General features: G+C 42.6%; 10 non-coding genes across 10 annotated transcripts; all 10 read right to left on the bottom strand.

Annotated features, from left to right (window-relative positions):
• Window positions 1-972: 972 nt before the first annotated feature.
• On the bottom strand, window positions 973-1,112 carry LOC144793066 (U4 spliceosomal RNA). The gene has a single exon (XR_013602735.1). It is a non-coding gene; the product is annotated as a U4 spliceosomal RNA (small nuclear RNA).
• A 1,930-nt stretch (window positions 1,113-3,042) lies between these two features.
• On the bottom strand, window positions 3,043-3,182 carry LOC144793128 (U4 spliceosomal RNA). Its single transcript, XR_013602789.1, has one exon. It is a non-coding gene; the product is annotated as a U4 spliceosomal RNA (small nuclear RNA).
• Window positions 3,183-5,112: 1,930 nt separating this feature from the next.
• On the bottom strand, window positions 5,113-5,252 carry LOC144793655 (U4 spliceosomal RNA). Its single transcript, XR_013603133.1, has one exon. It is a non-coding gene; the product is annotated as a U4 spliceosomal RNA (small nuclear RNA).
• A 1,929-nt stretch (window positions 5,253-7,181) lies between these two features.
• LOC144793008 (U4 spliceosomal RNA) lies at window positions 7,182-7,321 on the bottom strand. The gene has a single exon (XR_013602682.1). It is a non-coding gene; the product is annotated as a U4 spliceosomal RNA (small nuclear RNA).
• A 1,930-nt stretch (window positions 7,322-9,251) lies between these two features.
• Window positions 9,252-9,391, bottom strand: LOC144793920 (U4 spliceosomal RNA). Its single transcript, XR_013603369.1, has one exon. It is a non-coding gene; the product is annotated as a U4 spliceosomal RNA (small nuclear RNA).
• Window positions 9,392-11,320: 1,929 nt separating this feature from the next.
• Window positions 11,321-11,460, bottom strand: LOC144793921 (U4 spliceosomal RNA). Its single transcript, XR_013603370.1, has one exon. It is a non-coding gene; the product is annotated as a U4 spliceosomal RNA (small nuclear RNA).
• Window positions 11,461-13,389: 1,929 nt separating this feature from the next.
• LOC144793697 (U4 spliceosomal RNA) lies at window positions 13,390-13,529 on the bottom strand. The gene has a single exon (XR_013603172.1). It is a non-coding gene; the product is annotated as a U4 spliceosomal RNA (small nuclear RNA).
• A 1,918-nt stretch (window positions 13,530-15,447) lies between these two features.
• LOC144793877 (U4 spliceosomal RNA) lies at window positions 15,448-15,587 on the bottom strand. The gene has a single exon (XR_013603330.1). It is a non-coding gene; the product is annotated as a U4 spliceosomal RNA (small nuclear RNA).
• Window positions 15,588-17,516: 1,929 nt separating this feature from the next.
• LOC144793913 (U4 spliceosomal RNA) lies at window positions 17,517-17,656 on the bottom strand. Its single transcript, XR_013603363.1, has one exon. It is a non-coding gene; the product is annotated as a U4 spliceosomal RNA (small nuclear RNA).
• Window positions 17,657-19,586: 1,930 nt separating this feature from the next.
• On the bottom strand, window positions 19,587-19,726 carry LOC144793876 (U4 spliceosomal RNA). Its single transcript, XR_013603329.1, has one exon. It is a non-coding gene; the product is annotated as a U4 spliceosomal RNA (small nuclear RNA).
• Between the last annotated feature and the right edge of the window lie 1,574 nt (window positions 19,727-21,300).

The following is a 21,300-nucleotide window of genomic DNA, read 5'->3' as shown; positions in this document are numbered from 1 at the left end:
CAATGTGACACATCTCCCTAGATGCGTCACATTGTAAATGGGCCGCAACATTTATGCCGCAGCTGCGTCACAATACAGATTTTTATACTTGCCCTATATATGGCTGTGTGTACGTTGTGTGTCTCCGTCTGCATGCAGCATACAAATGTGCCAGATCTGGGAGCCCAGTTGGGCTGATGCAGCCACACAAGAGCTCTTTGCCTGACCTCATTGTCACCAATTCAAATCAGAGAGGATCCATGCAGTCTTTCAAGGCTCTCAGGTGAAAAAATGGGCCCTTGAGCAAGGAAGAAAATAGGCCCCCTTGTTGAAGTTTGGAATATAAAATACCGCAATAATCAGGGTTCAGTGGGTCCCGCAGGTCTGTGGGCGCCAGTGCAACTGCACCTGCTGCACCAACAGAAGCTACGCCCCTGTCATAGAGCTGGGTAACATCAATTACTCAGTGCCACAAAGAGCATTAGATATAAACTTTACATAATGTCAAACGGCAAAAACAAGAGCTTTGTCAGTTCTTGTTCTGTTTCAAACACACCATACAAACTGTATGAACCCTCTCCACATTTTCCTACTGATAACAAATGCCTTCGCTCCCAGAAAAAAACTTTCTGGGCGGTTAGTGCACATTTGAATGGGAGATGAGACCTCGGAAGAGCCCAGCCCTGCGCCGGACTGCGAGTCACCTCAGAGAGCAGAAACAAAGCCCGTCCTCTGCCCATCACTGACCCAAGCGAATCCGTGGAGCAAAGATGAGAACAAAGGGGAAGAAATAAAAGAATAACGAAAACTCATCAAGGAAAATAAATCCCTAAATTACTGCTGTATTTAAAAAGCTGAGAAAACAAAAGAGAACGTAAAGAGTAAACTGAAGCCAAATAGAGTCACCGTTTTGTCCTTGTCACAGATCACAAACCTGCAAGTAAATTGCATTGCAAAATAAACTATCTTATTTTTTAATTACATATTCTCCAGTCTCCGCAGAGACTGTCAAAAATTGCCATTTCGACTATATTTCAAGTCTCCATGACAGGGTATTGGGTAAAGTTTTCAATAAGCAATAATCGCGCCTTGGTTAAACCTCATTGGCTACAATACTCCCACTGCGCAAAGCTATACAATTTAGTGTGAATTTCATGCACACTTGCCCTAGTACCTCATGTTACAAAGAACATGATTCCTTTTCAAAAGATGTTATCTGTTTATGCATAACTACTCCTCCACTGCTTCTGATAGGCAATGTAAGACATATAATGGTGTTGTTTTACTAAGTTCTATCAGCTCTCTGCCCCAAAAGCGTCGATAGCCACACGCAGAGAATTATGGGAAATTGTATGCTAAATAGCTGTACAGGTAAGCAGCACCCTCCCAAGTTATGGATTTGATGCTCAGGCAGATATACCTTCACACAAAGATGAGATCTAGGCTGCTAACCATGGGTTGTGGAAAATATAAGAAGCACAAATTCATAATAGCATCCTCATAGGTCCCACTGTCTTCAAATGTTTACTAGAGAAGGAACGGCAATCAATTTAAAGGAAAATAAATGATAGATACATTTTTCCATATTCCATAATGCACGTCTGCCATTTCATGGCACTACATAGTTGCATTTGCTGCATTTCATTTTTAGCTTTAAGAGGTACAATATACTGGTTTCCTGGTTTTCAAAACATTTTAGGGGAAGATTCACAAGGACCTGACGCAACTGCATGGATGCATAAGTTTCCTTGAGTCAGTGCTGAATGTCCTTGTGCCACGATGAATGTGCTGTATTTACAATACAGCGCTCCATGGCGCAAGAATTAACAGATGCGTCAGAAATTCTGACGCATCTGTTGGCACAAAAGTGACGCATTGCTGGAAATGCTCATGAAAGTGACGCAAAAAGCCCTGAGTCATAACTTATGCCTGGTCTGTGCAGGCGTAGGGATTTTGACACAGTGAAGGCGTAGAGTGTTGTAGTGAAATCTTGTAGATTTCAGTGCGTCAGTTCTAGAAGGCTTTTAGCGTGGGAACGCCCACCCTGCATACATTATACCTGACGCAGGTATAATATGATGCGGGACTTTACAATGTGACACATCTCCCTAGATGCGTCACATTGTAAATGGGCCGCAACATTTATGCCGCAGCTGCGTCACAATACAGATTTTTATACTTGCCCTATATATGGCTGTGTGTACGTTGTGTGTCTCCGTCTGCATGCAGCATACAAATGTGCCAGATCTGGTAGCCCAGTTGGGCTGATTCAGCCACACAAGAGCTCTTTGCCTGACCTCATTGTCACCAATTCAAATCAGAGAGGATCCATGCAGTCTTTCAAGGCTCTCAGGTGAAAAAATGGGCCCTAGAGCAAGGAAGAAAATAGGCCCCCTTGTTGAAGTTTGGAATATAAAATACCGCAATAATCAGGGTTCAGTGGGTCCCGCATGTCTGTGGGCGCCAGTGCAACTGCACCTGCTGCACCAACAGAAGCTACGCCCCTGTCATAGAGCTGGGTAACATCAACTACTCAGTGCCACAAAGAGCATTAGAAATAAACTTTACATAATGTCAAACGGCAAAAACAAGAGCTTTGTCAGTTCTTGTTCTGTTTCAAACACTCCATACAATCTGTATGAACCCTCTCCACATTTTCCTACTGATAACAAATGCCTTCGCTCCCAGAAAAAAACTTTCTGGGCGGTTAGTGCACATTTGAATGGGAGATGAGACCTCGGAAGAGCCCAGCCCTGCGCCGGACTGCGAGTCACCTCAGAGAGCAGAAACAAAGCCCGTCCTCTGCCCATCACTGACCCAAGCGAATCCGTGGAGCAAAGATGAGAACAAAGGGGAAGAAATAAAAGAATAACGAAAACTCATCAAGGAAAATAAATCCCTAAATTACTGCTGTATTTAAAAAGCTGAGAAAACAAAAGAGAACGTAAAGAGTAAACTGAAGCCAAATAGAGTCACCGTTTTGTCCTTGTCACAGATCACAAACCTGCAAGTAAATTGCATTGCAAAATAAACTATCTTATTTTTTAATTACATACTCTCCAGTCACCGAAGAGACTATCAAAAAATGCCATTTCGACTATATTTCAAGTCTCCATGATGGGGTATTGGGTAAAGTTTTCAATAAGCAATAATCGCGGCTCGGTTAAACCTCATTGGCTACGATACTCCCACTGCGCAAAGCTATACAATTTAGTGTGAATTTCATGCACACTTGCACTAGTACCTCATGTTACAAAGAACATGATTCCTTTTCAAAAGATGTTATCTGTTTATGCATAACTACTCCTCCACTGCTTCTGATAGGCAATGTAAGACATATAATGGTGTTGTTTTACTAAGTTCTATCAGCTCTCTGCCCCAAAAGCGTCGATAGCCACACGCAGAGAATTATGGGAAATTGTATGCTAAATAGCTGTACAGGTAAGCAGCACCCTCCCAAGTTATGGATTTGATGCTCAGGCAGATATACCTTCACACAAAGATGAGATCTAGGCTGCTAACCATGGGTTGTGGAAAATATAAGAAGCACAAATTCATAATAGCATCCTCATAGGTCCCACTGTCTTCAAATGTTTACTAGAGAAGGAACGGCAATCAATTTAAAGGAAAATAAATGATAGATACATTTTTCCATATTCCATAATGCACGTCTGCCATTTCATGGCACTACATAGTTGCATTTGCTGCATTTCATATTTAGCTTTAGGAGGTACAATATACTGGTTTCCTGGTTTTCAAAACATTTTAGGGGAATATTCACAAGGACCTGACGCAACTGCATGGATGCATAAGTTTCCTTGAGTCAGTGCTGAATGTCCTTGTGCCACGATGAATGTGCTGTATTTACAATACAGCGCTCCATGGCGCAAGAATTAACAGATGCATCAGAAATTCTGACGCATCTGTTGGCACAAAAGTGACGCATTGCTGGAAATGCTCATGAAAGTGACGCAAAAAGCCCTGAGTCATAACTTATGCCTGGTCTGTGCAGGCATAGGGATTTTGACACAGTGAAGGCGTAGAGTTATGTAGTGAAATCTTGTATATTTCAGTGCGTCAGTTCTAGAAGGCTTTTAGCGTGGGAACGCCCACCCTGCATACATTATACCTGACGCAGGTATAATATGATGCGGGACTTTACAATGTGACACATCTCCCTAGATGCGTCACATTGTAAATGGGCCGCAACATTTATGCCGCAGCTGCGTCACAATACAGATTTTTATACTTGCCCTATATATGGCTGTGTGTACGTTGTGTGTCTCCGTCTGCATGCAGCATACAAATGTGCCAGATCTGGGAGCCCAGTTGGGCTGATGCAGCCACACAAGAGCTCTTTGCCTGACCTCATTGTCACCAATTCAAATCAGAGAGGATCCATGCAGTCTTTCAAGGCTCTCAGGTGAAAAAATGGGCCCTTGAGCAAGGAAGAAAATAGGCCCCCTTGTTGAAGTTTGGAATATAAAATACCGCAATAATCAGGGTTCAGTGGGTCCCGCAGGTCTGTGGGCGCCAGTGCAACTGCACCTGCTGCACCAACAGAAGCTACGCCCCTGTCATAGAGCTGGGTGACATCAATTACTCAGTGCCACAAAGAGCATTAGATATAAACTTTACATAATGTCAAACGGCAAAAACAAGAGCTTTGTCAGTTCTTGTTCTGTTTCAAACACACCATACAAACTGTATGAACCCTCTCCACATTTTCCTACTGATAACAAATGCCTTCGCTCCCAGAAAAAAACTTTCTGGGCGGTTAGTGCACATTTGAATGGGAGATGAGACCTCGGAAGAGCCCAGCCCTGCGCCGGACTGCGAGTCACCTCAGAGAGCAGAAACAAAGCCCGTCCTCTGCCCATCACTGACCCAAGCGAATCCGTGGAGCAAAGATGAGAACAAAGGGGAAGAAATAAAAGAATAACGAAAACTCATCAAGGAAAATAAATCCCTAAATTACTGCTGTATTTAAAAAGCTGAGAAAACAAAAGAGAATGTAAAGAATAAACTGAAGCCAAATAGAGTCACCGTTTTGTCCTTGTCACAGATCACAAACCTGCAAGTAAATTGCATTGCAAAATAAACTATCTTATTTTTAAATTACATATTCTCCAGTCTCCGAAGAGACTGTCAAAAATTGCCATTTCGACTATATTTCAAGTCTCCATGACGGGGTATTGGGTAAAGTTTTCAATAAGCAATAATCGCGCCTCGGTTAAACCTCATTGGCTACGATACTGCCACTGCGCAAAGCTAAACAATTTAGTGTGAATTTCATGCACACTTGCCCTAGTACCTCATGTTACAAATAACATGATTCCTTTTCAAAAGATGTTATCTGTTTATGCATAACTACTCCTCCACTGCTTCTGATAGGCAATGTAAGACATATAATGGTGTTGTTTTACTAATTTCTATCAGCTCTCTGCCCCAAACCGTCGATAGCCACACGCAGAGACTTTTGGGAAATTGTATGCTAAATAGCTGTACAGGTAAGCAGCACCCTCCCAAGTTATGGATTTGATGCTCAGGCAGATATACCTTCACACAAAGATGAGATCTAGGCTGCTAACCATGGGTTGTGGAAAATATAAGAAGCACAAATTCATAATAGCATCCTCATAGGTCCCACTGTCTTCAAATGTTTACTAGAGAAGGAACGGCAATCAATTTAAAGGAAAATAAATTATAGATACATTTTTCCATATTCCATAATGCACGTCTGCCATTTCATGGCACTACATAGTTGCATTTGCTGCATTTCATTTTTAGCTTTAAGAGGTACAATATACTGGTTTCCTGGTTTTCAAAACATTTTAGGGGAAGATTCACAAGGACCTGACGCAACTGCATGGATGCATAAGTTTCCTTGAGTCAGTGCTGAATGTCCTTGTGCCACGATGAATGTGCTGTATTTACAATACAGCGCTCCATGGCGCAAGAATTAACAGATGCGTCAGAAATTCTGACGCATCTGTTGGCACAAAAGTGACGCATTGCTGGAAATGCTCATGAAAGTGACGCAAAAAGCCCTGAGTCATAACTTATGCCTGGTCTGTGCAGGCGTAGGGATTTTGACACAGTGAAGGCGTAGAGTGTTGTAGTGAAATCTTGTAGATTTCAGTGCGTCAGTTCTAGAAGGCTTTTAGCGTGGGAACGCCCACCCTGCATACATTATACCTGACGCAGGTATAATATGATGCGGGACTTTACAATGTGACACATCTCCCTAGATGCGTCACATTGTAAATGGGCCGCAACATTTATGCCGCAGCTGCGTCACAATACAGATTTTTATACTTGCCCTATATATGGCTGTGTGTACGTTGTGTGTCTCCGTCTGCATGCAGCATACAAATGTGCCAGATCTGGTAGCCCAGTTGGGCTGATTCAGCCACACAAGAGCTCTTTGCCTGACCTCATTGTCACCAATTCAAATCAGAGAGGATCCATGCAGTCTTTCAAGGCTCTCAGGTGAAAAAATGGGCCCTAGAGCAAGGAAGAAAATAGGCCCCCTTGTTGAAGTTTGGAATATAAAATACCGCAATAATCAGGGTTCAGTGGGTCCCGCAGGTCTGTGGGCGCCAGTGCAACTGCACCTGCTGCACCAACAGAAGCTACGCCCCTGTCATAGAGCTGGGTAACATCAACTACTCAGTGCCACAAAGAGCATTAGAAATAAACTTTACATAATGTCAAACGGCAAAAACAAGAGCTTTGTCAGTTCTTGTTCTGTTTCAAACACTCCATACAATCTGTATGAACCCTCTCCACATTTTCCTACTGATAACAAATGCCTTCGCTCCCAGAAAAAAACTTTCTGGGCGGTTAGTGCACATTTGAATGGGAGATGAGACCTCGGAAGAGCCCAGCCCTGCGCCGGACTGCGAGTCACCTCAGAGAGCAGAAACAAAGCCCGTCCTCTGCCCATCACTGACCCAAGCGAATCCGTGGAGCAAAGATGAGAACAAAGGGGAAGAAATAAAAGAATAACGAAAACTCATCAAGGAAAATAAATCCCTAAATTACTGCTGTATTTAAAAAGCTGAGAAAACAAAAGAGAACGTAAAGAGTAAACTGAAGCCAAATAGAGTCACCGTTTTGTCCTTGTCACAGATCACAAACCTGCAAGTAAATTGCATTGCAAAATAAACTATCTTATTTTTTAATTACATACTCTCCAGTCACCGAAGAGACTATCAAAAATTGCCATTTCGACTATATTTCAAGTCTCCATGATGGGGTATTGGGTAAAGTTTTCAATAAGCAATAATCGCGCCTCGGTTAAACCTCATTGGCTACGATACTCCCACTGCGCAAAGCTATACAATTTAGTGTGAATTTCATGCACACTTGCCCTAGTACCTCATGTTACAAAGAACATGATTCCTTTTCAAAAGATGTTATCTGTTTATGCATAACTACTCCTCCACTGCTTCTGATAGGCAATGTAAGACATATAATGGTGTTGTTTTACTAAGTTCTATCAGCTCTCTGCCCCAAAAGCGTCGATAGCCACACGCAGAGAATTATGGGAAATTGTATGCTAAATAGCTGTACAGGTAAGCAGCACCCTCCCAAGTTATGGATTTGATGCTCAGGCAGATATACCTTCACACAAAGATGAGATCTAGGCTGCTAACCATGGGTTGTGGAAAATATAAGAAGCACAAATTCATAATAGCATCCTCATAGGTCCCACTGTCTTCAAATGTTTACTAGAGAAGGAACGGCAATCAATTTAAAGGAAAATAAATGATAGATACATTTTTCCATATTCCATAATGCACGTCTGCCATTTCATGGCACTACATAGTTGCATTTGCTGCATTTCATATTTAGCTTTAGGAGGTACAATATACTGGTTTCCTGGTTTTCAAAACATTTTAGGGGAATATTCACAAGAACCTGACGCAACTGCATGGATGCATAAGTTTCCTTGAGTCAGTGCTGAATGTCCTTGTGCCACGATGAATGTGCTGTATTTACAATACAGCGCTCCATGGCGCAAGAATTAACAGATGCATCAGAAATTCTGACGCATCTGTTGGCACAAAAGTGACGCATTGCTGGAAATGCTCATGAAAGTGACGCAAAAAGCCCTGAGTCATAACTTATGCCTGGTCTGTGCAGGCGTAGGGATTTTGACACAGTGAAGGCGTAGAGTTATGTAGTGAAATCTTGTAGATTTCAGTGCGTCAGTTCTAGAAGGCTTTTAGCGTGGGAACGCCCACCCTGCATACATTATACCTGACGCAGGTATAATATGATGCGGGACTTTACAATGTGACACATCTCCCTAGATGCGTCACATTGTAAATGGGCCGCACCATTTATGCCGCAGCTGCGTCACAATACAGATTTTTATACTTGCCCTATATATGGCTGTGTGTACGTTGTGTGTCTCCGTCTGCATGCAGCATACAAATGTGCCAGATCTGGGAGCCCAGTTGGGCTGATGCAGCCACACAAGAGCTCTTTGCCTGACCTCATTGTCACCAATTCAAATCAGAGAGGATCCATGCAGTCTTTCAAGGCTCTCAGGTGAAAAAATAGGCCCTTGAGCAAGGAAGAAAATAGGCCCCCTTGTTGAAGTTTGGAATATAAAATACCGCAATAATCAGGGTTCAGTGGGTCCCGCAGGTCTGTGGGCGCCAGTGCAACTGCACCTGCTGCACCAACAGAAGCTACGCCCCTGTCATAGAGCTGGGTAACATCAATTACTCAGTGCCACAAAGAGCATTAGATATAAACTTTACATAATGTCAAACGGCAAAAACAAGAGCTTTGTCAGTTCTTGTTCTGTTTCAAACACACCATACAAACTGTATGAACCCTCTCCACATTTTCCTACTGATAACAAATGCCTTCGCTCCCAGAAAAAAACTTTCTGGGCGGTTAGTGCACATTTGAATGGGAGATGAGACCTCGGAAGAGCCCAGCCCTGCGCCGGACTGCGAGTCACCTCAGAGAGCAGAAACAAAGCCCGTCCTCTGCCCATCACTGACCCAAGCGAATCCGTGGAGCAAAGATGAGAACAAAGGGGAAGAAATAAAAGAATAACGAAAACTCATCAAGGAAAATAAATCCCTAAATTACTGCTGTATTTAAAAAGCTGAGAAAACAAAAGAGAACGTAAAGAGTAAACTGAAGCCAAATAGAGTCACCGTTTTGTCCTTGTCACAGATCACAAACCTGCAAGTAAATTGCATTGCAAAACAAACTATCTTATTTTTTAATTACATATTCTCCAGTCTCCGAAGAGACTGTCAAAAATTGCCATTTCGACAATATTTCAAGTCTCCATGACGAGGTATTGGGTAAAGTTTTCAATAGGCAATAATCGCGCCTCGGTTAAACCTCATTGGCTACGATACTGCCACTGCGCAAAGCTAAACAATTTAGTGTGAATTTCATGCACACTTGCCCTAGTACCTCATGTTACAAAGAACATGATTCCTTTTCAAAAGATGTTATCTGTTTATGCATAACTACTCCTCCACTGCTTCTGATAGGCAATGTAAGACATGTAATGGTGTTGTTTTACTAATTTCTATCAGCTCTCTGCCCCAAACCGTCGATAGCCACATGCAGAGAATTATGGGAAATTGTATGCTAAATAGCTGTCCAGGTAAGCAGCACCCTCCCAAGTTATGGATTTGATGCTCAGGCAGATATACCTTCACACAAAGATGAGATCTAGGCTGCTAACCATGGGTTGTTGAAAATATAAGAAGCACAAATTCATAATAGCATTCTCATAGGTCCCACTGTCTTCAAATGTTTACTAGAGAAGGAACGGCAATCAATTTAAAGGAAAATAAATTATAGATACATTTTTCCATATTCCATGATGCACGTCTGCCATTTCATGGCACTACATAGTTGCATTTGCTGAATTTCATTTTTAGCTTTAGGAGGTACAATATACTGGTTTCCTGGTTTTCAAAACATTTTAGGGGAAGATTCAAAAGGACCTGACGCAACTGCATGGATGCATAAGTTTCCTTGAGTCAGTGCTGAATGTCCTTGTGCCACGATGAATGTGCTGTATTTACAATACAGCGCTCCATGGCGCAAGGATTAACAGATGCGTCAGACATTCTGACGCATCTGTTGGCACAAAAGTGACGCATTGCTGGAAATGCTCATGAAAGTGACGCAAAAAGCCCTGAGTCATAACTTATGCCTGGTCTGTGCAGGCGTAGGGATTTTGACACAGTGAAGGCGTAGAGTGATGTAGTGAAATCTTGTAGATTTCAGTGCGTCAGTTCTAGAAGGCTTTTAGCGTGGGAACGCCCACCCTGCATACATTATACCTGACGCAGGTATAATGTGATGCGGGACTTTACAAGGTGACACATCTCCCTAGATGCGTCACATTGTAAATGGGCCGCAACATTTACGCCACAGCTGCGTCACAATACAGATTTTTATACTTGCCCTATATATGGCTGTGTGTACGTTGTGTGTCTCCGTCTGCATGCAGCATACAAATGTGCCAGATCTGGTAGCCCAGTTGGGCTGATGCAGCCACACAAGAGCTCTTTGCCTGACCTCATTGTCACCAATTCAAATCAGAGAGGATCCATGCAGTCTTTCAAGGCTCCCAGGTGAAAAAATGGGCCCTAGAGCAAGGAAGAAAATAGGCCCCCTTGTTGAAGTTTGGAATATAAAATACCGCAATAATCAGGGTTCAGTGGGTCCCGCAGGTCTGTGGGCGCCAGTGCAACTGCACCTGCTGCACCAACAGAACCTACGCCCCTGTCATAGAGCTGGGTAACATCAATTACTCAGTGCCACAAAGAGCATTAGAAATAAACTTTACATAATGTCAAACGGCAAAAACAAGAGCTTTGTCAGTTCTTGTTCTGTTTCAAACACTCCATACAATCTGTATGAACCCTCTCCACATTTTCCTACTGATAACAAACGCCTTCGCTCCCAGAAAAAAACTTTCTGGGCGGTTAGTGCACATTTGAATGGGAGATGAGACCTCAGAAGAGCCCAGCCCTGCGCCGGACTGCGAGTCACCTCAGAGAGCAGAAACAAAGCCTGTCCTCTGCCCATCACTGACCCAAGCGTATCTGTGGAGCAAAGATGAGAACAAAGAGGAAGAAATAAAAGAATTACGAAAACTCATCAAGGAAAATAAATCCCTAAATTACTGCTGTATTTAAAAAGCTGAGAAAACAAAAGAGAACGTAAAGAGTAAACTGAAGCCAAATAGAGTCACCGTTTTGTCCTTGTCACAGATCACAAACCTGCAAGTAAATTGCATTGCAAAATAAACTATCTTATTTTTTAATTACATATTCTCCAGTCTCCGAAGAGACTGTCAAAAATTGCCATTTCGACTATATTTCAAGTCTCCATGACGGGGTATTGGGTAAAGTTTTCAATAAGCAATAATCGTGCCTTGGTTAAACCTCATTGGCTACGATACTGCCACTGCGCAAAGCAAAACAATTTAGTGTGAATTTCATGCACACTTGCCCTAGTACCTCATGGTACAAAGAACATGATTCCTTTTCAAAAGATGTTATCTGTTTATGCATAACTACTCCTCCACTGCTTCTGATAGGCAATGTAAGACATATAATGGTGTTGTTTTACTAATTTCTATCAGCTCTCTGCCCCAAACAGTCGATAGCCACACGCAGAGAATTATGGGAAATTGTATGCTAAATAGCTGTCCAGGTAAGCAGCACCCTCCCAAGTTATGGATTTGATGCTCAGGCAGATATACCTTCACACAAAGATGAGATCTAGGCTGCTAACCATGGGTTGGGGAAAATATAAGAAGCACAAATTCATAATAGCATCCTCATAGGTCCCACTGTCTTCAAATGTTTACTAGAGAAGGAACGGCAATCAATTTAAAGGAAAATAAATTATAGATACATTTTTCCATATTCCATAATGCACGTCTGCCATTTCATGGCACTACATAGTTGCATTTGCTGCATTTCATTTTTAGCTTTAGGAGGTACAATATACTGGTTTCCTGGTTTTCAAAACATTTTAGGGGAAGATTCACAAGGACCTGACGCAACTGCATGGATGCATAAGTTTCCTTGAGTCAGTGCTGAATGTCCTTGTGCCACGATGAATGTGCTGTATTTACAATACAGCGCTCCATGGCGCAAGGATTAACAGATGCGTCAGAAATTCTGACGCATCTGTTGGCACAAAAGTGAGGCATTGCTGGAAATGCTCATGAAAGTGACGCAAAAAGCCCTGAGTCATAACTTATGCCTGGTCTGTGCAGGCGTAGGGATTTTGACACAGTGAAGGCGTAGAGTGATGTAGTGAAATCTTGTACATTTCAGTGCGTCAGTTCTAGAAGGCTTTTAGCGTGGGAACGCCCACCCTGCATACATTATACCTGACGCAGGTATAATGTGATGCGGGACTTTACAATGTGACACATCTCCCTAGATGCGTCACATTGTAAATGGGCCGCAACATTTACGCCGCAGCTGCGTCACAATACAGATTTTTATACTTGCCCTATATATGGCTGTGTGTACGTTGTGTGTCTCCGTCTGCATGCAGCATACAAATGTGCCAGATCTGGTAGCCCAGTTGGGCTGATGCAGCCACACAAGAGCTCTTTGCCTGACCTCATTGTCACCAATTCAAATCAGAGAGGATCCATGCAGTCTTTCAAGGCTCTCAGGTGAAAAAATGGGCCCTAGTGCAAGGAAGAAAATAGGCCCCCTTGTTGAAGTTTGGAATATAAAATACCGCAATAATCAGGGTTCAGTGGGTCCCGCAGCTCTGTGGGCGCCAGTGCAACTGCACCTGCTGCACCAACAGAAGCTTCGCCCCTGTCATAGAGCTGGGTAACATCAATTACTCAGTGCCACAAAGAGCATTAGAAATAAACTTTACATAATGTCAAACGGCAAAAACAAGAGCTTTGTCAGTTCTTGTTCTGTTTCAAACACTCCATACAATCTGTATGAACCCTCTCCACATTTTCCTACTGATAACAAATGCCTTTGCTCCCAGAGAAAAACTTTCTGGGCGGTTAGTGCACATTTGAATGGGAGATGAGACTTCGGAAGAGCCCAGCCCTGCGCCGGACTGCGAGTCACCTCAGAGAGCAGAAACAAAGCCCGTCCTCTGCCCATCACTGACCCAAGCGAATCCGTGGAGCAAAGATGAGAACAAAGGGGAAGAAATAAAAGAATAACGAAAACTCATCAAGGAAAATAAATCCCTAAATTACTGCTGTATTTAAAAAGCTGAGAAAACAAAAGAGAACGTAAAGAGTAAACTGAAGCCAAATAGAGTCACCGTTTTGTCCTTGTCACAGATCACAAACCTGCAAGTAAATTGCATTGCAAAATAAACTATCTTATTTTTTAATTACATATTCTCCAGTCTCCGAAGAGACTGTCAAAAATTGCCATTTCAACTATATTTCAAGTCTCCATGACGGGGTATTGGGTAAAGTTTTCAATAAGCAATAATCGCGCCTCGGTTAAACCTCATTGGCTACGATACTGCCACTGCGCAAAGCTAAACAATTTAGTGTGAATTTCATGCACACTTGCCCTAGTACCTCATGTTACAAAGAACATGATTCCTTTTCAAAAGATGTTATCTGTTTATGCATAACTACTCCTCCACTGCTTCTGATAGGCAATATAAGACATATAATGGTGTTGTTTTACTAATTTCTATCAGCTCTCTGCCTCAAACCGTCGATAGCCACACACAGCGAATTATGGGAAATTGTATGCTAAATAGCTGTACAGGTAAGCAGCACCCTCCCAAGTTATGGATTTGATGCTCAGGCAGATATATCTTCACACAAAGATGAGATCTAGGCTGCTAACCATGGGTTGTGGAAAATATAAGAAGCACAAATTCATAATAGCATCCTCATAGGTCCCACTGTCTTCAAATGTTTACTAGAGAAGGAACGGCAATCAATTTAAAGGAAAATACATTATAGATACATTTTTCCATATTCCATAATGCACGTCTGCCATTTCATGGCACTACATAGTTGCATTTGCTGCATTTCATTTTTAGCTTTAGGAGGTACAATATACTGGTTTCCTGGTTTTCAAAACATTTTAGGGGAAGATTCACAAGGACCTGACGCAACTGCATGGATGCATAAGTTTCCTTGAGTCAGTGCTGAATGTCCTTGTGCCACGATGAATGTGCTGTATTTACAATACTGCGCTCCATGGCGCAAGGATTAACAGATGCGTCAGAAATTCTGACGCATCTGTTGGCACAAAAGTGACGCATTGCTGGAAATGCTCATGAAAGTGACGCAAAAAGCCCTGAGTCATAACTTATGCCTGGTCTGTGCAGGCGTAGGGATTTTGACACAGTGAAGGCGTAGATTGCTGTAGTGAAATCTTGTAGATTTCAGTGCGTCAGTTCTAGAAGGCTTTTAGCGTGGGAACGCCCACCCTGCATACATTATACCTGACGCAGGTATAATGTGATGCGGGACTTTACAATGTGACACATCTCCCTAGATGCGTCACATTGTAAATTGGCTGCAACATTTACGCCGCAGCTGCGTCACAATACAGATTTTTATACTTGCCCTATATATGGCTGTGTGTACGTTGTGTGTCTCCGTCTGCATGCAGCATACAAATGTGCCAGATCTGGTAGCCCAGTTGGGCTGATGCAGCCACGCAAGAGCTCTTTGCCTGACCTCATTGTCATCGATTCAAATCAGGGAGGATCCATGCAGTCTTTCAAGGCTCTCAGGTGAAAAAATGGGCCCTAGAGCAAGGTAGTAAATAGGCCCCCTTGTTGAAGTTTGGAATATAAAATACCGCAATAATCAGGGTTCAGTGGGTCCCGCAGGTCTGTGGGCACCAGTGCAACTGCACCTGCTGCACCAACAGAAGCTACGCCCCAGTCATAGAGCTGGGTAACATCAATTACTCAGTGCCACAAAGAGCATTAGAAATAAACTTTACATAATGTCAAACGGCAAAAACAAGAGCTTTGTCAGTTCTTGTTCTGTTTCAAACACTCCATACAATCTGTATGAACCCTCCCCACATTTTCCTACTGATAACAAACGCCTTCGCTTCCAGAAAAAAACTTTCCTGGGCGGTTAGTGCACATTTGAATGGTAGATGAGACCTCGGAAGAGCCCAGCCCTGCGCCGGACTGCGAGTCACCTCAGAGAGCAGAAACAACGCCTGTCCTCTGCCCATCACTGACCCAAGCGAATCTGTGGAGCAAAGATGAAGAAATAAAAGAATCACGAAAACTCATCAAGGAAAATAAATCCCTATATTACTGCTGTATTTAAAAAGCTGAGAAAACAAAAGAGAACGTAAAGAGTAAACTGAAGCCAAATATGATCACCGTTTTGTCCTTGTCACAGATCACAAACCTGCAAGTAAATTGCATTGCAAAATAAACTATCTTATTTTTTAATTACATATTCTCCAGTCTCCGAAGAGACTGTCAAAAATTGCCATTTCAACTATATTTCAAGTCTCCATGACGGAGTATTGGGTAAAGTTTTCAATAAGCAATAATCGCGCCTCGGTTAAACCTCATTGGCTACGATACTGCCACTGCGCAAAGCAAAACAATTTAGCGTGAATTTCATGCACACTTGCCCTAGTACCTCATGTTACAAAGAACATGATTCCTTTTCAAAAGATGTTATCTGTTTATGCATAACTACTCCTCCACTGCTTCTGATAGGCAATGTAAGACATATAATGGTGTTGTTTTACTAATTTCTGTCAGCTCTCTGCCCCAAACCGTCGATAGTCACACGCAGAGAATTATGGGAAATTGTATGCTAAATAGCTGTACAGGTAAGCAGCACCCTCCCAAGTTATGGATTTGATGCTCAGGCAGATATACCTTCACACAAAGATGAGATCTAGGCTGCTAACCATGGGTTGTGGAAAATATAAGAAGCACAAATTCATAATAGCATCCTCATAGGTCCCACTGTCTTCAAATGTTTACTAGAGAAGGAACGGCAATCAATGTAAAGGAAAATAAATTATAGATACATTTTTCCATATTCCATAATGCACGTCTGCCATTTCATGGCACTACATAGTTGCATTTGCTGCATTTCATTTTTATCTTTAGGAGGTACAATATACTGGTTTCCTGGTTTTCAAAACATTTTAGGGGAAGATTCACAAGGACCTGACGCAACTGCATGGATGCATAAGTTTCCTTGAGTCAGTGCTGAATGTCCTTGTGCCACGATGAATGTGCTGTATTTACAATACAGCGCTCCATGGCGCAAGGATTAACAGATGCGTCAGAAATTCTGACGCATCTGTTGGCACAAAAGTGATGCATTGCTGGAAATGCTCATGAAAGTGACGCAAAAAGCCCTGAGTCATAACTTATGCCTGGTCTGTGCAGGCGTAGGGATTTTGACACAGTGAAGGCGTAGAGTGATGTAGTGAAATCTTGTAGATTTCAGTGCGTCAGTTCTAGAAGGCTTTTAGCGTGGGAACGCCCACCCTGCATACATTATACCTGACGCAGGTATAATGTGATGCGGGACTTTACAATGTGACACATCTCCCTAGATGCGTCACATTGTAAATGGGCCGCAACATTTACGCCGCAGCTGCGTCACAATACAGATTTTTATACTTGCCCTATATATGGCTGTGTGTACGTTGTGTGTCTCCGTCTGCATGCAGCATACAAATGTGCCAGATCTGGTAGCCCAGTTGGGCTGATGCAGCCACACAAGAGCTCTTTGCCTGACCTCATTGTCACCAATTCAAATCAGAGAGGATCCATGCAGTCTTTCAAGGCTCTCAGGTGAAAAAATGGGCCCTAGAGCAAGGAAGAAAATAGGCCCCCTTGTTGAAGTTTGGAATATAAAATACCGCAATAATCAGGGTTCAGTGGGTCCCGCAGGTCTGTGGGCGCCAGTGCAACTGCACCTGCTGCACCAACAGAAGCTTCGCCCCTGTCATAGAGCTGGGTAACATCAATTACTCAGTGCCACAAAGAGCATTAGAAATAAACTTTACATAATGTCAAACGGCAAAAACAAGAGCTTTGTCAGTTCTTGTTCTGTTTCAAACACTCCATACAATCTGTATGAACCCTCTCCACATTTTCCTACTGATAACAAATGCCTTCGCTCCCAGAGAAAAACTTTCTGGGTGGTTAGTGCACATTTGAATGGGAGATGAGACCTCGGAAGAGCCCAGCCCTGCGCCGGACTGCGAGTCACCTCAGAGAGCAGAAACAAAGCCCGTCCTCTGCCCATCACTGACCCAAGCGAATCCGTGGAGCAAAGATGAGAACAAAGGGGAAGAAATAAAAGAATAACGAAAACTCATCAAGGAAAATAAATCCCTAAATTACTGCTGTATTTAAAAACCTGAGAAAACAAAAGAGAACGTAAAGAGTAAACTGAAGCCAAATAGAGTCACCGTTTTGTCCTTGTCACAGATCACAAACCTGCAAGTAAATTGCATTGCAAAATAAACTATCTTAATTTTTAATTACATATTCTCCAGTCTCCGAAGAAACTGTCAAAAATTGCCATTTCAACTATATTTCAAGTCTCCATGACGGGGTATTGGGTAAAGTTTTCAATAAGCAATAATCGTGCCTCGGTTAAACCTCATTGGCTACGATACTGCCACTGCGCAAAGCAAAACAATTTAGTGTGAATTTCATGCACACTTGCCCTAGTACCTCATGTTACAAAGAACATGATTCCTTTTCAAAAGATGTTATCTGTTTATGCATAACTACTCCTCCACTGCTTCTGATAGGCAATGTAAGACATATAATGGTGTTGTTTTACTAATTTCTATCAGCTCTCTGCCCCAAACCGTCGATAGCCACACGCAGAGAATTATGGGAAATTGTATGCTAAATAGCTGTACAGGTAAGCAGCACCCTCCCAAGTTATGGATTTGATGCTCAGGCAGATATACCTTCACACAAAGATGAGATCTAGGCTGCTAACCATGGGTTGTGGAAAATATAAGAAGCACAAATTCATAATAGCATCCTCATAGGTCCCACTGTCTTCAAATGTTTACTAGAGAAGGAACGGCAATCAATTTAAAGGAAAATACATTATAGATACATTTTTCCATATTCCATAATGCACGTCTGCCATTTCATGGCACTACATAGTTGCATTTGCTGCATTTCATTTTTAGCTTTAGGAGGTACAATATACTGGTTTCCTGGTTTTCAAAACATTTTAGGGGAAGATTCACAAGGACCTGACGCAACTGCATGGATGCATAAGTTTCCTTGAGTCAGTGCTGAATGTCCTTGTGCCACGATGAATGTGCTGTATTTACAATACTGCGCTCCATGGCGCAAGGATTAACAGATGCGTCAGAAATTCTGACGCATCTGTTGGCACAAAAGTGACGCATTGCTGGAAATGCTCATGAAAGTGACGCAAAAAGCCCTGAGTCATAACTTATGCCTGGTCTGTGCAGGCGTAGGGATTTTGACACAGTGAAGGCGTAGATTGATGTAGTGAAATCTTGTAGATTTCAGTGCGTCAGTTCTAGAAGGCTTTTAGCGTGGGAACGCCCACCCTGCATACATTATACCTGACGCAGGTATAATGTGATGCGGGACTTTACAATGTGACACATCTCCCTAGATGCGTCACATTGTAAATTGGCTGCAACATTTACGCCGCAGCTGCGTCACAATACAGATTTTTATACTTGCCCTATATATGGCTGTGTGTACGTTGTGTGTCTCCGTCTGCATGCAGCATACAAATGTGCCAGATCTGGTAGCCCAGTTGGGCTGATGCAGCCACGCAAGAGCTCTTTGCCTGACCTCATTGTCATCGATTCAAATCAGGGAGGATCCATGCAGTCTTTCAAGGCTCTCAGGTGAAAAAATGGGCCCTAGAGCAAGGAAGTAAATAGGCCCCCTTGTTGAAGTTTGGAATATAAAATACCGCAATAATCAGGGTTCAGTGGGTCCCGCAGGTCTGTGGGCACCAGTGCAACTGCACCTGCTGCACCAACAGAAGCTACGCCCCAGTCATAGAGCTGGGTAACATCAATTACTCAGTGCCACAAAGAGCATTAGAAATAAACTTTACATAATGTCAAACGGCAAAAACAAGAGCTTTGTCAGTTCTTGTTCTGTTTCAAACACTCCATACAATCTGTATGAACCCTCTCCACATTTTCCTACTGATAACAAACGCCTTCGCTTCCAGAAAAAAACTTTCCTGGGCGGTTAGTGCACATTTGAATGGTAGATGAGACCTCGGAAGAGCCCAGCCCTGCGCCGGACTGCGAGTCACCTCAGAGAGCAGAAACAAAGCCCGTCCTCTGCCCATCACTGACCCAAGCGAATCTGTGGAGCAAAGATGAGAACAAAGATGAAGAAATAAAAGAATCACGAAAACTCATCAAGGAAAATAAATCCCTATATTACTGCTGTATTTAAAAAGCTGAGAAAACAAAAGAGAACGTAAAGAGTAAACTGAAGCCAAATATGGTCACCGTTTTGTCCTTGTCACAGATCACAAACCTGCAAGTAAATTGCATTGCAAAATAAACTATCTTATTTTTTAATTACATATTCTCCAGTCTCCGAAGAGACTGTCAAAAATTGCCATTTCAACTATATTTCAAGTCTCCATGACGGAGTATTGGGTAAAGTTTTCAATAAGCAATAATCGCGCCTCGGTTAAACCTCATTGGCTACGATACTGCCACTGCGCAAAGCAAAACAATTTAGCGTGAATTTCATGCACACTTGCCCTAGTACCTCATGTTACAAAGAACATGATTCCTTTTCAAAAGATGTTATCTGTTTATGCATAACTACTCCTCCACTGCTTCTGATAGGCAATGTAAGACATATAATGGTGTTGTTTTACTAATTTCTGTCAGCTCTCTGCCCCAAACCGTCGATAGTCACACGCAGAGAATTATGGGAAATTGTATGCTAAATAGCTGTACAGGTAAGCAGCACCCTCCCAAGTTATGGATTTGATGCTCAGGCAGATATACCTTCACACAAAGATGAGATCTAGGCTGCTAACCATGGGTTGTGGAAAATATAAGAAGCACAAATTCATAATAGCATCCTCATAGGTCCCACTGTCTTCAAATGTTTACTAGAGAAGGAACGGCAATCAATGTAAAGGAAAATAAATTATAGATACATTTTTCCATATTCCATAATGCACGTCTGCCATTTCATGGCACTACATAGTTGCATTTGCTGCATTTCATTTTTATCTTTAGGAGGTACAATATACTGGTTTCCTGGTTTTCAAAACATTTTAGGGGAAGATTCACAAGGACCTGACGCAACTGCATGGATGCATAAGTTTCCTTGAGTCAGTGCTGAATGTCCTTGTGCCACGATGAATGTGCTGTATTTACAATACAGCGCTCCATGGCGCAAGGATTAACAGATGCGTCAGAAATTCTGACGCATCTGTTGGCACAAAAGTGATGCATTGCTGGAAATGCTCATGAAAGTGACGCAAAAAGCCCTGAGTCATAACTTATGCCTGGTCTGTGCAGGCGTAGGGATTTTGACACAGTGAAGGCGTAGAGTGATGTAGTGAAATCTTGTAGATTTCAGTGCGTCAGTTCTAGAAGGCTTTTAGCGTGGGAACGCCCACCCTGCATACATTATACCTGACGCAGGTATAATGTGATGCGGGACTTTACAATGTGACACATCTCCCTAGATGCGTCACATTGTAAATGGGCCGCAACATTTACGCCGCAGCTGCGTCACAATACAGATTTTTATACTTGCCCTATATATGGCTGTGTGTACGTTGTGTGTCTCCGTCTGCATGCAGCATACAAATGTGCCAGATCTGGTAGCCCAGTTGGGCTGATGCAGCCACACAAGAGCTCTTTGCCTGACCTCATTGTCACCAATTCAAATCAGAGAGGATCCATGCAGTCTTTCAAGGCTCTCAGGTGAAAAAATGGGCCCTAGAGCAAGGAAGAAAATAGGCCCGCTTGTTGAAGTTTGGAATATAAAATACCGCAATAATCAGGGTTCAGTGGGTCCCGCAGGTCTGTGGGCGCCAGTGCAACTGCACCTGCTGCACCAACAGAAGCTTCGCCCCTGTCATAGAGCTGGGTAACATCAATTACTCAGTGCCACAAAGAGCATTAGAAATAAACTTTACATAATGTCAAACGGCAAAAACAAGAGCTTTGTCAGTTCTTGTTCTGTTTCAAACACTCCATACAATCTGTATGAACCCTCTCCACATTTTCCTACTGATAACAAATGCCTTCGCTCCCAGAGAAAAACTTTCTGGGTGGT

The sequence above is a fragment of the Lissotriton helveticus genome, chromosome 11 (genome assembly GCF_964261635.1).
Source record: "Lissotriton helveticus chromosome 11, aLisHel1.1, whole genome shotgun sequence".
Lineage (NCBI taxonomy): Eukaryota > Metazoa > Chordata > Amphibia > Caudata > Salamandridae > Lissotriton > Lissotriton helveticus.
This window is presented reverse-complemented; position numbering and strand designations above follow the sequence as displayed.